The 15372-nt window shown below is 43.5% G+C and overlaps 1 long non-coding RNA gene across 1 annotated transcript; it reads left to right on the forward strand.

The window, feature by feature from the left end:
• Nucleotides 1–2786: 2786 nt before the first annotated feature.
• On the forward strand, nucleotides 2787–9070 carry LOC123379070. The gene is made up of 2 exons (XR_006583057.1): nucleotides 2787–3017; nucleotides 7774–9070. It is a non-coding gene; the product is annotated as an uncharacterized LOC123379070 (long non-coding RNA).
• The last annotated feature ends 6302 nt before the right edge of the window (nucleotides 9071–15372 follow it).

Here is a 15372-nt window from a genome sequence, read left to right on the forward strand (position 1 = left end):
AGTTTGAGAACTGCCCCAATTCTTCATCTGTCATATGAAACTGGAACTGCTGGTCAAGAGAGAGCCTCAGGCAAATCACTGAGTTCTTGCCCCAATGGGGACAATCCCAGAGCAGGAAGTTTCCAGTAATCGAAGTGACAAGACATTTTGGGAATTTCAGGTGGATTGCATTTGGTTTCCAAACAACTGGTCCAGCCCAGCCTTAGGCTTCTTCACTTCCTGAAGGTGGGCGCCACCGAGCCATATAAAGGGGACACCTGCCACATTGTTGCCACCCTTTTCGTGCTCAGCTCCCCAACAGCTCTGGAGAATCAAGTGAATCTCATGGGGGGGGGGGTGGTTCTATATGCTTGGGGGATATGAGATGATGTTTGGAATTAATTTGTAAGCAGCAATAGCTGGTTTTCCTCAATGACGTGCATACTCTTCCCTGGGGAATTGAAAGTTGTCAGACCAAGGATGTAAGTGAGCTAATTTTTGTTGATGAAGTATGTGTCTTTCTATTACAAGGTTGAAATTCTTAAGCAAAACCTAATTAAGGGAATAATATTGAGCTGAAAGCAAGTGAGGGCAAGAGTTTCTCTTTGATCATGACATATTAATATAAGAGAGAGCATCCTAATGCATTGCCAGCCTCTCCATGAGCCCTTTGAGGGCAGGCCTACACTTTGGCAATTCTCCCTGAATAGACTTTGTCTTAGCACCCAAAGCAGCTTACTTCAATCTTAGTCAGGGCCTCATGGGAACTGATGTGGTAGAGACTTGCTTTGGTATTGGCCAGGAATTCAGCATCTTTTTTCTTGAGATTGTATTTGCATACATCCACTATCTGTTGCTATCTCAAGACAGAGAAGACAATTTTGTCATTGAAAGAGGTCAAGAGAAGTTGAGATAAAGTGGCCCCAAATGCACAAGATACTGATGAGGCATGATCCTAACAAGAACAAAAAGGGGAGCCACACAGTCTAAAGGAAAGAGTCAGAGACCAAAGTTTGTCCTTGGAAATAATTGATGGGTTTTGGCTTGCTCTGTCTGCAAGAGTGATCCTCTTGTAAACAATGACACTTGCATTTTGACCTTTGCATTTTTTTAAGTTCTCTGATATCCAGAAAGATAGATGTCCTATCAGCAGCAGCAGCAATAGTGCAAGCAGCCCTGCCAACGACCTCTTGTGCTCCCACCTCCCAAGTGCCCAGCCCCATGCCCACCGCCGAAGTGCCCAGTGCCATGCCCACCTCCAGAGTTTCCACCTCAACTCTGCCAGCAGCAGTGTCCCCCTGTGCAGCCACCACCGTGCCAGCAGAAGTGACCACCCAGGAGCAGTAAGAGCAAAAGCCATCAAGACCATCGTGCAAACAAATCACAGGTCTCCCCCATGCTCCAGCAGCACATCTTCTCTCCGAAGCCTGCCCTGGTGGCAGACGGCATTCTCTGAATCTCTGCTCTTCCTGGGCTGAGGTTTGACATAGAAGAGACTTAGTCCTGAAGTTGTTCTCTTTCCTCTTAGGGTCAGGCTCCTCTCTGAATTAGGACCACTCTTCCCCAGAGCCCCAGGAAAAGCATCGGGAACAAGTCTACCTTTCTTAAAATACAGCCTTTCTTCGATCTGTGCCTAAGACCTGGGCAAGGATTATTTTCTTTTCCTTTCTTCTTCTTTTTTTTTTGTGGGGGGGGGGGAGTGGGGGGATTTGGATAAATAAAACTTTACTTCTCCTTCCCTAATAAAGCATTGTTGATGATGAAACATCAACATCTTCTTTAATCTTGGTTGTTAACTGTATCAGATTAGTGGGAAATTGTTTTCGTTTGGTTTTTCTGTCAGGAATTAACCACTGAATTGTAAAGGATACAGTCACAGTTAATCGTGTTTGATTTGAAACGTGTCTGTTTAGGTTGAGTAAAGAAATAAGTTTGTGTGTTTGTTTGTTTTAATTAGGCCAAATGCCAGCTCTGCTACTTACAAGTGATGTGTTCTTTCTTTGCTAGAAAATGACATCTTCAGCTCAGGGTTGTCTAAGAATCTACCCATTTGTTCGGTCATCCAAAATATGTACTTTCACAGGAAAACATATTAAATACATGTACCCATAAAGTGTGTACTTTATGCCTGGCTCCCTGCTGTGCAAGGGGTATACAGTGGTGGGCAAAATACGAACACTTTGTCTTTGTGGAGCTTAAATGATGTGGGGAGGAAAAGTTAATGAACAAATGAATATAAATCAGTGTATCATATCAGGTGGTAATAAATGTGCTTGAGAATAGTTATTAAGTGGATTTGGAGGATAAAGAACAATGGGCAAGGGAGGTGGGGTCTGCTAGTCTCAGAGCCCTGAGTGAAATAAGTGAGCCATGGGAATAGGAGGAGTAGGTCCATCCAAGCAGAGGGAAGAGTAAGGAAGGTGTGTGGTCATAGGACATCAACGTGGCCAGTGGCTGCATTAGAACGAGTGGGAGGGAGCATGGAGGAAATGAAGATAGTGAGAGAGTCACAGGCCAGATCACGCAGGGGCTTGTTGAACTCGGTAAACGTTTGGGACTTTGTTCAAGTATTATGGGAATAGTATGCACTAAATTTTATGCCTACAAAATTCTCCTCTATCATATACCATTGCTTGCGCTACATAAGCTTGCTTACGTAGCATATCCTAAGAGAATAAATTATGCTTGCAACATTTTGCCTTGAAAAGGTATTGGGTTATTTATTTGTTGGTTTGTTTATAAAGTTTATTCATAAAGTTTATTATTTAGTTTCAGAGAGAGAGAGAGAGAGAGAGAGAGAGAGAGAGAGAACCCCAAGCAGGCTCCATGCTCACCACGGAGCCTGAGCGGGGCTTGATCTCATGACCATGAGATCATGGCCTGAGCTGATATCAAGAGTTGGACGCTTCACCGACTGAGCCACCGAGGCATCCCAATATTTGGTTATTAAAAGGTTTGGATAAAAAGATTTAAATATCAAAGAGTTAAGTTTTAAAGTTCATTGGCGAACATGGAAGCTTCTTTCTAACTGCTAACAGGTAAGACGTTTGTCAATTGTCCCACCTTGAAAGGAAATTTAACCAGTTCATCTTCAATATTAAATCTATGGTTTCTCGTGGCTCACAGAGCTGTTCCTGCTGAGGACCATATGCCCAGGGGATGCTGGAGTGTAGAGGTACATGAGTCTACGTGAAATGCTCCAAGTTGTGGGGTTTTGAAGGTAGATGAGACCACCACCGGATGCTGATAGATACTTTGTATTGTTGAGGCTCACATCTAACTTTCTTTTAATCACCACATCAAATGGGATAATGTGTGTCATGTGTCCAGCATAGTTCCTGCACACGGGACTTTCAACCAGGAGCAGTTCCCATTTTATAATCAGTGTCAGTGTTAGAGCAAGCACCTAGTTAGGCTTTACCAGGATGCATGGCGTCCAGCAAAGGGGGAGTCAGAGCCTGTTATCAGGAACCTCAGCAGCCTGTCCTGGCAGCACCCCACATACAAGGACACCAGAAACCGGATCAAATCAGACAGGCCTGCGACAAAGGAGGCCAGAGACCCTGATATAAGGGAGGAAAGGCTTGAAAACTTGCCCCCCTCCCCCAAATCTCCCCCCCAGGTAGTGAACAGCCCATCCCCTAGTTAACTACTGTCAAACTCTGGGGTGCACAGGTCTCCCTTGACCTGCCCACTCTCCCGTCTCTGGAGTGCACCTTCTCTCCCAGAAGCTCTTCACTTGCACCGCTCAGCTCAACCACTGTGAATTCTTTTCAGGGATGAGACTAAGACCCTCCGGTGACATACCCAGGGACAGGCCCCAGGGCCTGGAAGTCTCCCCAGTCTACCCGGCAGCATCAGCCTATGACCTGAGTGAGGACGATAGGGGGTCAGTGTTAACATAGGGAACAGGGTTTCTCACATTTCTACCCCTAACCCCTCACTGCCATGCCCCCCGGGACCTGCTCTCAACATCCATACCGTGGGTTGCCCACGCTCTGCCACCTCGACACTGCTGTTCTGAGCTCTGCTGCCGTGGGGTCCCCCACAGATTCTTTTTCAAGTCAGAGAAGCAGTGGGGGAAGATGGAAGGGTTCCTGTAAGTACAGAGATCCTCTCGCCTCATTTTTTCCAACGTACTCTTCTGAATCTCACAATCAGGTGCAAAAAAAAAAAACCTTGATTTTATTTTTTTAATTTGAAGTATAGTTGACACACAATGTTGCATAGGTTTTCAGGTATACAACATAGTGATGAGAGAAGGGATTTCCTTCCAAGTCCACAGGACTGTGTATAAACTCTGTTCAAACCGCAATCCTGACTTAAGACCACTAGGCTGGCTTTGTGCACGGGCTTGGTGCATGCATAGCCTCAGGGTAAACCATCTTGTCCTTGAGATATGAATCAATGCCCCTGTTTCCTGGGGAACTCGGGATTCCTGCCCATGTGCTAATCTATATCTTTTCCCCTTTTACAAGATGTAAGAAAGTATATAACCCTGCAAAAGTGTTCGTTCCTCAAATCACTTTCTTCCCTATGAAGGTCGTGTTTCCTGGGCAGCTGTACAAACTCGGGCTCAAATAAAACTCTTTCTTACTTGAGCAGATTCTAAAAGGTTTGTTCAATTTGCATTGATACCGGAGACTCAACAACTCCTCTACCTGTTATGCTCAGCTCACAAGTGTGGTTGTGGTCTGTCACCACGCATGTGGCCCCACTGCAGTGGCTAGCCACCAGTGTGGTTGTGGTCTGTCACCACGCGTCCAGCCCCACTGCAGTGCCATCCACTAGACTCCCTTGGCTGTGCTTTTCCTCCCTGTGACTTACTCATTCCGGAACTGGAAGAACGGGACCACCCTGCTCCCCTCACCCACTTTTCCCTTCCCCCTAGTGCCCTCCCCTCTGGCAACCACCAGTTGTCTGTCTTTTGGGGTCTGTTTTTTGCTTTGTTTGCTCACTTGATTTGTTTTTGAGAGTCCACACAAGGTTGAAATCTGTATTTCTTTGGGTTCTCCCCTGAAATCAGTACCTTGAGTTGTCTGACTTTCCAGTGTTTTTGTTCTTTTGTTAATTTTTTAATGTTTATTTGTATATTTTGAGACAGAGAGAAAGCCAGTGGGGAAGGGAGAGAGAGAATCCCAAGCAGGCTCTGCCCTGTCAGCACAGAGCCAGATGCAGGGCTCAGTCTCTCAGATCATGAGATCATGACCTGAGTGGAAACCAAGAGTCAGAGGCTTAACCTACTGAGCCGTCACCCAGGCACCCCAATGTGTGTCGATAAGTATAAATGAAAACTTCTCCTGGAAAACATGTGGGAAAATTATACAATTAAAGGGAAAGGATGTAACAATTAACATTCCTACTTATTTCCAACTGATGCATTTGCTTTCTAGCATTGACCATGGTTACTCAGATTGTTTTAACAACACTCCTTCACCTAGGTGCAGAGTTGATCAAAGCCCTCCTGAGAGCTACTGGAGGGTGTGAGAACAGCTTTGTGGGTACATTGTAGTCTTTGGGAGATCCCACTCCCCCATCTCTCCTGTTTATTCCCTCCTATTCCTTTTCTTTATTTTCTGCTTTATCGCACTGCCTGGGACTTCCAGTAGGATGTTAATACAAGTGGCCAAAGAGGAAAACTTTGCCTTGTTCCTGATCCCAGGGGGGGAAGCAGTCCGATTTTCACCTTTAAAACATGATGTTAGCTGTATTTCAAAGATGACTTTTATCAGGTTGAGAAAGTTACCTTTGATTCCTAGTTTGTTGAGAATGCTTTTTAATTTACAAATGGACGTTGACTTTCACCAGATGTCTCTTTCTCCTTATATCGTGGTGATTTTGTGTTTTTGTTCTTTAGTTTACTCCTATGATGAGCTCCATGGATTGGTTTGTAAATGTCAAGCCAGCCTTTGGCCACCGGGATGGATCCCACTGAGGCATGCTGTATTACACTTTTGCACATCGGTGATTTTCACTTGCTAATATTTGTTGAGAAATTTTGCATCTTTGTTCAGGAGAGATATTGGCCAGTTTTTCCCTGTAATGTCTTTGTTTTTGTTATGAGGACAGTACTGGCTTTGTAAGAATGAGTTGGAGGGTATGCTCTCCTTTTCTTTTCTTCCAAAGATGTTGTGTAGAATTGATTTATTTTTCTAAATGTGTGGTAAAATCTGCCAATGAACCTGTCTGTGCCTGGACTGCCATTGTTGCAAGGGTTTTAGCTGTTTTAGCTACATATTCAATTTCTTTGGTTGACATAGTGTAACTCAGGTTAGATGATTTATTTCATTCGGTGAACTGGTCCATTCATTTACGTTATTGCACTTATGGGCATGGATTTATTTGTATTACTACCTAATTATCTTTCAAAAGCCTGTGGGGTCTGCACTGAGGGGAAGTGCTACAGATTAGATGTTTGTGTCTCCCCCCACACACACACACACACCCCAAATTCAGATATTGGAATCCAAACCCTCGATGTGATGGTATTAGGAAGGGGGCCTTAGGTGAGTGATTAGGTCATGAATGAGATCAGTGCCCTTGTACAACAGACCCTGGAGAGTCCCCTCACCCCTTCCATCATGGGAGGACACAGAGAGAAGACAGCAGTCTAGTGGCACTAGGAAGTGGGCTCCCACCAGACACCAACTCTGCCGGCACCTGGATCTTGGACGTCCCCACCTCCAGAACTGTGAGAACTAAACATTTGCTGTTCAAGCCACTCTGTCTATGGTATTTTTGTCACAGCAACCTTCGATGACTAAGGCAGGAAGTATGTTTGAGTATGTCTGAGAATGAGCATGGAGATATGACCAGTTTGCTAGGCTCTAAGAGGCAAATTTTCTATTGGCTCTACACAAAACTGAATGACAAAGGGGGCCAACCAGTTCTGTAATACGGAAGGCTCTAAGGAAGGGGATAAAGATGAGGTGATACTATCCTCAGCCAGGAGGAAAAATCTTTTGGACCAGTTAGCGACTTGCCCACATTTTTCAGCGGCTACCGTGAACTGAAACTCTCAGATGGGGTACATCTACAAGTGAGTCGTAAAGAGCGTGTAGGACAAACCACTGTGGGAATTACAGGAGAAGTTCACTGTGGTTGGGAAATGACTGCCCGGTACAGGCCAGTCTTGTGATGCTCTGCCTTTGTTGAAGGGACAACAAGGTCCCATAAAGGGTACCCTGCCATTCCACCGCCGTCCTTTTTTTTTTTTTTTTTTTTTTTTTTAAATTTCTTAGGATATTTGACCTATGTCGCATATCAGGTGAGTCTGATTTCCTGAAGGTCGTGCCTGTTTTGGAGGATTACAGTGGGAAAACAAACAAACAACTGTTGTTACCCACTGATATATGCTTGATTTCTTTACTTCAACGTGGGGCAGAAGTTGCCAGCATGGAGGTGCTGTTAATGGCATTCTTATTTTAGCATTTTGGGGGACTACATTCAAATGTATGTGGAAAACACCTACGGGGCAATGTTGAATTGAGAGAAATTGAGGAAGGGGAATTCTCTGCTGGCTGTGTCTATGCTAACAGGAGAATCTCCCGCTGCAGTTGCAAGGGTTCTGGATATATGTGTAGGCCTCTTGAAGGCAGAATCCCAGCCTGGCAATTATCCCTCTGAACCACAGGCAGGTATACCATCATTTTGTTCCTTATGATGATGAGCCTGTTTAGGAATTGCTTGTGTGGGCTTAGCCAGGATTGCAGCAACTTGGTCTTTCCTTCTCAACGTGGCAGTGTGTCCATTCACTCCTTTTTTTTTTTTTTTTTTTTTTTTTTTATGCTAAAGGACAGAGGCACTTCTCTCTCTGGAAAGAGGCATGTGAAATGATCGACCTGGGCAGAGAAGCCCACGGAGGTGCCAATACCAGGATAAGGGGAAGAGCGGGGAAGTAGAGAGAAGGACCGATTCGGTGGCAGGAGTTCAGAGCAGGTGCTTGGTGAGGGAGAGATCGTGTTGAAGCGCATTAGCACCGTGGATTATTATGCAAGCAAAGGAATCCCACGTAAACGTTGTCACACGGTGCCTTCAGGTTCCTGGGCACCTAGGAAAGAAGTCCTACTAGCGGCAGCAAAGCAAACAGCCCTGCCAGCCACCGGCCGTGAGTCCACCTGACTGCCCTGAGCCTTGCTCACCAGTGAAGCGCCTAGGACCACGTCTATTAGCACAGCGCCCTAGGCCACACCCACCACCAAAGTGTCCTGCGCTGTGCCAGTTGGGGAACATCAGCAAAAAGCCGTGACTGCCGCTTGACCCGGGCTTCCGGCGGCTCCTCACCCCATCCCCTGTCCCAGGAACCGGGTCCTGCCTTCCTTTCCTGCCCCCAAAGGCTGCTCCGAGGACTCAGCCTTGAGATGCCATGCGGTGTTGAGAACACCCGCCCTGAAGCCGGTCAAGGCCTCCCTGCAGGTGAACTTTCAGGGGCGGGGACCATCCATCCCTCTTGCTGCGGCTGCACACAAGCCTCTTATGCAAGTCCCTTTTACTTGTTCTAAGGGCCACCTACCAACCGGAGTGGCCTGCCTGTCCCTTAGGTCGTTCCCTGCCGTCCCAGGAAGGGCCGCTTCCAGGTTACACCGCAGAAGGTCCTGTAGGGTTACCCACCACCAACGTGCCCACCAACCAAGTGCTCCCCTCAGCCATGCAGCAGTGTCCTGCCGTGTGGCCACCTCAACCCTGCCAGCTCGGTTGCCCACCTGGGTCGCGGCGCCTGGGTTCTTTGGGGAGCCTTCCTCGGACTCAGCGCTGTCTTCTCTTCTCCAAATGCCCCTGGGGGAACAACCGGCTTTTCCTTCAGCTTCAGCTTTCTCTGCCTGGGAGGACACGGGGCATGAGAGAGGCTGGATGACTGCAGCTTTTCTCGTGCTTTTTGGAGTCGGCTTCTCTTTCCTGGAGGCGGCGAGCACTTAGCATCCCTAGTGCGCTGGCTTCTTAGAGCCCGGAAACCCAGAGCAGCGGGATCTAGCTCAGCTCTGTCCTGTGGCCACGGGTGTCTTGTCTCCCTGTGCTGTGCACACCCTGGGCCCTACTCCCATCCCCAGGCTGCCATGCTTCATTAATAAAGCACATTTCTGTGGGACACAGATCCTCGCTTCTGCTTCTTTGTAGTCTCTTTGTCGGTTATATCCAATCACAATACAGTTAGTCTCCTCCTCTCCCCTTCTCCCACTCTCAAGTGCTCTTTAAATTCAAAATTTCATCCTCAAGGTGAGCTGGATTGAGTGTGAATTGTCTTACGTGGGGTTGGCATGCCAAGACGCTTTCTGCTGTTGGAATCTATTCTGCTGTGTTACTTAGTCCCTCTGAGATTGAGCTTTGTCGTCCCTCAAATCGGGAAAAAAAAACGAAACCAAACAACCCAAACACCTTTCTTTCACGGAGTTTTAGAAATCTACCAAATTGTAAGAAAAATTACATAGTGGTCGAAATGATGCAATGTTTAATATTTAGAAATTGTTTATCATCTTATCACTTGGGAAACATTAGTACATCTATTTATTTTGGTATATGTGTACCCATGGACATCTATCTATCCAAAGGAAATAAGCCCATTATTTCTAAGAGATAGGTGTTCTCCTATGTTCCTTGTAGCATTCATTATTCACGAGAGCCGAGGTACAGAAACAAGCTGACTATGGCAGGGGACTGGGTAAAGAAAATGTATATGTAATCCAATACTATTCAAGCTTTAAAGAGGAGGAAATCCTGCCCTCTGTGACAACATGGATGAGACTTATTTTTGCTTCAATGCTAAGCGAAGTAAGCTAATAGAGAAAGATAAATACTGCATGATATGTGGATTTAAAAAAAAAAAGACTTTTTTATACCCATGGTAACAGAAAGTAGAAGAGTGGTTGCAAGGGCCTGGGGAGTGGGGGAATAGGTAAAAGCGTCTGGTAAAAGAGACGCTGGTAAAAGAGAGTCTGGTAAAAGCGTCCAACATTTCAGTTATAAGGTTGAGTAAAGCCTAAGGATCTAGTGTGTAACATGGTGACTCCAGCTGAAACACTATATTGTATCATTGGAATTTGATAAGAGAGTAAGCAAAAATTAAATATGTGAGGGGAGAGATGTGTTAATTAACTTGATTGGGAGAATCCTTTCACAATGTACATGTGTATCAAACCCTCAAGGTCTTGCAGCTGGACTGGGAATTAAATTGAGAAGAGTCAAATAATTAGGGGGAAAAAAGAAGCCACAGTTTTCTTACAGGAGCACAGAGGCCCAGGAAGGAAATTGAGACCCAAGCAAATGACTGATGCAGGCAGTTTTTATACCTTTTAGACAAAGAGACAATAAATCTGTGAGGCATTGACAGGACAAAGAAAACTCAATGTTGGGAGCTTCAATTCATAAGGGACTCTAAACAGATTTTGGGCCGGGGTGATAGATTAGTAAAAAAGTAACAAGGGTTGTTATACAGCCTCCTCTGCCCTAAATTTCCCACCTCTGGTGATAAGGGTGTCTCCTTGTCTCCTGCTACAGGGAGGGTACCTTTCTCATGGGGGATGTACTCCTTCTCTCAGGGGGGAGGGTCTGAATGTCCTTCCTACATAGGCTCTCTCTAAAGTGACTTTTAGTTAAAATAATCAGTATGCCCAAGAGGCACATTTTGGGGTGGTCTTCCCTTGGCCCCTACAGTTTATAGACAATTTATTTTTAGATCATTGTCCACTTGTATATCATGATGAATTCACTTATTAATTCTAATTGATATCATTGTAGATTATTTTGGATGTTCTACATGCCCCATTAGGTGATCTGTGAATACAATGCTTTTATCAGTTCCTTTCCAGTCCTTATGTTTTTTCTTCTTGATGCTTGTTTGTTTGACTATTTATTTTGCCTATTTGCACTGGCCAGAATTTCTAGTCAATGTTGAAGAAGTTGTGATATTGGGTATTTCTGCCCCATTCTTAAGCTCAGAGGGAAAATGTTTGTCATGTCACAATTGCATAGGGTTTACTAAACAGACCTTCTTCATCAGGTTAAATGTTATTCCTTCTATCCCTAGTTTCCTAAGAGGTTTATAAAAATCATTCATGATGTTCAATTTTGTCAAATGTCTTTCTGAATCCACTGAGGTGATAAGATGATTTTTTTTGCTTTTATTCTGTTAATGTGGTGAATTATATTGATTGATATTTAAACATTGAACCAAACTCACATTCTTGAAAGAACCCAATTTGGTTATATTATTCTTTTTATATATTCTTGGATATTACTTACTAATATTTGCTTAAATTTTTTTCCTCTATCTTTTCTAATTTTTATTTCTTATAATGTCCTCATCAGTTTTGAATTTATTGTGGAGTATTTTCAGTTTTTTTCTATTTCCTGTAAAGTAATTAAAGTGAGATTGATATTATTTCTTAAATGCCTGAAAGAATTTTCTTTTGAAGTTATCTGACCCTGGTAGTTTATTTTAATTTAATTAGAGTTTTAATTTCTTAAAAGCTATATAACTATAAGAATTTTGTATTTCTTATTGATCACTTTTAGTAAGTTGTTACGTTATAAGCATTTATTGATTTTCTCTACATTTTAAGTTTTTTAAGTTCATTTATTTTGAGAAAGACAGAGAGAGACAGAGAGAGAGAGAGAGAGAGAGAGGGAGGGAGGGAGCAGGTGAAGGGCAGAGAGAGAAAAGAGAGAGAATCCCAAGCAGGCTCTGCACTGTCAGTGCAGATTCTGATGTGGGGCTCGAACTCATGAACTATGAGATCATCACCTGAGCTGAAACCAAGAGTTGGACATTTAACAGACTGAGCCACCCTGATTTTCTACACATTTCAAATTTATGTAATATAATTCCTTATAACAGGCTTGGCAAACTTTGTATAAAGGAGCAGCTAGAAAATGTTTTATGTGTTGAGGCAATCTGGTCTCTGTTGCAACTATTCAACAAAGCAGCCATAGACCAGATATAAATGACTGGGTGTGGCTGTCTTCCAATAGAATTTTACTTACAAAAATAATTTTTTAAGTTTTAGAAAACAGGTAGTAGGCTAGATTCGGCCAATAGACTGTACAATATCTGTCTGTTTTCCTTTTCATTTCCAACAGTAGCTATGTGTGCTTTCTTCTGTTTTTGCTGATTAGTTTTCATAGAAGTCTATCAATTAGGCAAGGCTTTTCAAAGAACTGATTTGTATCTGTTAATTTTCTCTGTTCTTTCTACTTTGGTGGGGTTTACCTTGCTGCTTGCTCCTTTACTAGCTTCAGAACATGCTGTACAAGCTTAGGTTATTGATTTTCCTGCCTTTTCTGTCTAAATTATGCATTTATGGCTATAATTAGCTGTATCTCATAAATTTTGATGTATTTTAACTTTGCTATTATTCACCTATGGTTAAAGAAAATAAATTCCACTGTGATTCTTTCTTTGACTCAAGGGTTCTTCAGAAGTGTATTGCTGTACTTCCAAGCAACTGAGGATTTTCTAGTTATATATGTATTTTTAAATTTGCAGCTTTATTCTAAGTGGTTATATAATATTCTGAATGATTCAAACTTTAACATTTTGAGACTGGGTTTATACCAGGCATGTGGTCATTAAAAAAAAGAGTTCTACATGCATTAATTTTTTTTAATGTTTATTTATTTTTGAGGGAGAGAGTGAGAGAGAGAGAGACAGAGAGAGAGAGGGAGGGAGGGAGGGGCAGAGAGGGAGGAAGACATAGAATCCGAAGCAGGCTCCAGCCTCTGAGCTGTCAGCACAGAGCTCAACGCAGGGCTCAAACTCACTAACTGTAAGATCATGACTGAGCCACCCAGGTGCTCCTACATGCGTTTTAAAAGAATGTGTCTTCTTTAAATGTGTGTGTGTGTGTGTGTGTGTGTGTGTGTGTGTGTGATATTCTTAACCTGTCAATTAGGTCATGTGCTAATTATGTGTTTCAAATCCTTTCCATCTTTACTGACTTTAGCCTATTTATCCTATCAGTTTTTTGCAAAAGATGTTAAGGTTCTCCCACTATGATTGTGGATTTGTCTATTTCTTCTTTTATTCCTGTCAATTATCATTTAAATATTTTAAGTTATGTAATATGGTTCATGCAAATTTAGAATTGTTATATTTCCTGAGATTGGCCTTTTCTTATTTTTTTTTTAAATCTTTAACGTTTATTTATTTTTGAGACAGAGACAGAGCATGAACAGGGGAAGGGCAGAGAGAGAGGGAGACACAGAATCTGAAACAGGCTCCAGGATCTGAGCTGTCAGCACAGAGCCTGACGCGGGACTCGAACTCACGGACCGTGAGATCATGACCTGAGCCGAAGTCGGACGCCTAACCTACCAAGCCACCCAGGCGCCCCTCTTATTTTTGAAATATCCTTTTTTATTGTCTGAGGTAAGCAGTTTTTATGTCTAGAAAATGGCATGCCTCTTTTGCTAGGCTGTTAGTATGGAGACTGAGTCCATTGACTAAGGAGTTGGGGTGAATTAGGGATTTGTTATTGCTATGGTTATGTCTGCACACAGATTTCAAATTCTTCTAGTCTTACCTTGTGCTTAGGATGGTGGCTGGCATGCTGGAGGGTTTTCTTAATTTTTCTACTCAACGCTCAGCTTTGGGTCTTCCTGGTGCATCTAGGCCACAAAGTTGGTCTCTTTCTTAGCTCTCATCTTCTCTAGTGAAGATAACTACTCCTGTTGCTTGGTGGGGCACAAGGGCATTGTCTACTGTCTTGCTTCATCCTCAGTCTCAGGTAGACCTCCAGCACCTGTGTCTTGAGTATAGGGCTTTCTCAGTGATCATGTACCTCCCTCCTGTGGCAGCCAAACTCTTCCTGGTATTGATGGTAGCTCTTATGTGAGAAAGAATTTCTGCCCTCATCTAGTGTACTGATATAGTATCTCTAATAATGGTGATGATAATAATGACAAAGACGATGATACTCCAAATGATATTGGTATAGGAATCTGGGACCAAGACTTTTCCTCAGTCTCCCCTAGGAGTAGAGGACTTTTTCCTTCTACTTTTTCCCCAGCCTTGATTGTCTTTCTGTGTGCAATGAGGGCAACAGAACTTGCCGTGCCTTTCTAGCAGCTTAAGGCTCTTGTTTCCCATGGAGGAGATGAGTTTTAGTGGGGCTTCATGCCTTTACAGTCATGGCTGCTCCCCTCCCTTAAGTCAGCACCACTGAGGGAGGCATTTTCTTCTCCATCCACTTCCCTGTTGCCAGCATTTCTCACGAGAACACAGTGGACAAATGAGAAGGATGTTCAAGTGGGTGCAAAGTCCCCTGTTTCTGTGGCACTTAGGGCCTCCAGAGTGTCATGTGGCCCATGCTCAGGCTTGGGCAATTTGGTAGGCACTTTTACTGAGTTCTTCTTGTTCAGTGTACGGCCTCTAATATCCTTCTCAGAGGTCTGACTCAGAAAGGGCCTCAGAAAGGGCCAGCTTTCTGCACCTTCAGTGAAAGTGAAACTTCTCTCTCCCTCTGATATCCCTTTATATCTTCTCTCTTGCCTCCTTTTTGATTGTTTTTATTATTCCCCCCCTTCTCAATTGTTTTTTAGGATTTTTAAAATAATTATTTTAAAAAATGCTCTAGAAATTATAACAAACATCCTTGGCTTATAATCTAATAAGCATTAGTGCTTATACTCTTTCTCAGAAAACACTGTGAAACTTAGAATGCTTTACTTTTGTTAATTTAACCCCAGGCTCTTGAGTTATTGTTGTCATGCAATTTAATATAAATTTTAAACCTCACACACCATTATTATTAGCATACTGTGAATATTGATTTACATTTATCCACATCTAGATCCCATTGCTCTGTATTTCTCACTCTCTGCTAGGAAGAGTTTCTCCTCACATTTGTATCTGGGCCCAATCCGGAGGGGCTGTTGTGATGGAGAAGTTTATTTTTGGCTTCTATTAGCTTACTGAGTGGCTATTCATGAATCCACCATGGTCATCCCCCTCCCCAATCCCCATTAGCCAAGGAGGAGGTGTTGGTGAACTGCAGGTTTCAGGCACCAACTTGACTAGGCCGCTGTATCAGCCACCTGTAGGCTCTTCGCTGGAGCTGCACTACAGCTGCTCTTGTGGTTGACTCAGCGCCCCAGGAAAGGTTCATAGATCCTGGAGGACCAGGTACACGTTTTGGTCTGAGGGGTTTGGGCACTAAACTTGAACATCAGCGTCTTCACTGTCACGCACAGCATCCACTTTTGGGAGGTGTGTCCCGATCCAGCTTTAAGAGAATGATTCACAAATTCTAAATGGGAGTCAGGCCTTCTTTTAAGAAATTATATTTTGGGTGTGTTATAGGATACAAGGAGTAATTTTCTATTAGGGAAAGTCCCTCAGCATGTCCTAGAGTCTATGCTTCAATGATTATGGACTCAATTGTGATGCTATGGTTTGCAGAT

The sequence above is a fragment of the Felis catus genome, chromosome C1 (assembly GCF_018350175.1).
Source record: "Felis catus isolate Fca126 chromosome C1, F.catus_Fca126_mat1.0, whole genome shotgun sequence".
Classification (NCBI taxonomy): Eukaryota; Metazoa; Chordata; class Mammalia; order Carnivora; family Felidae; genus Felis; species Felis catus.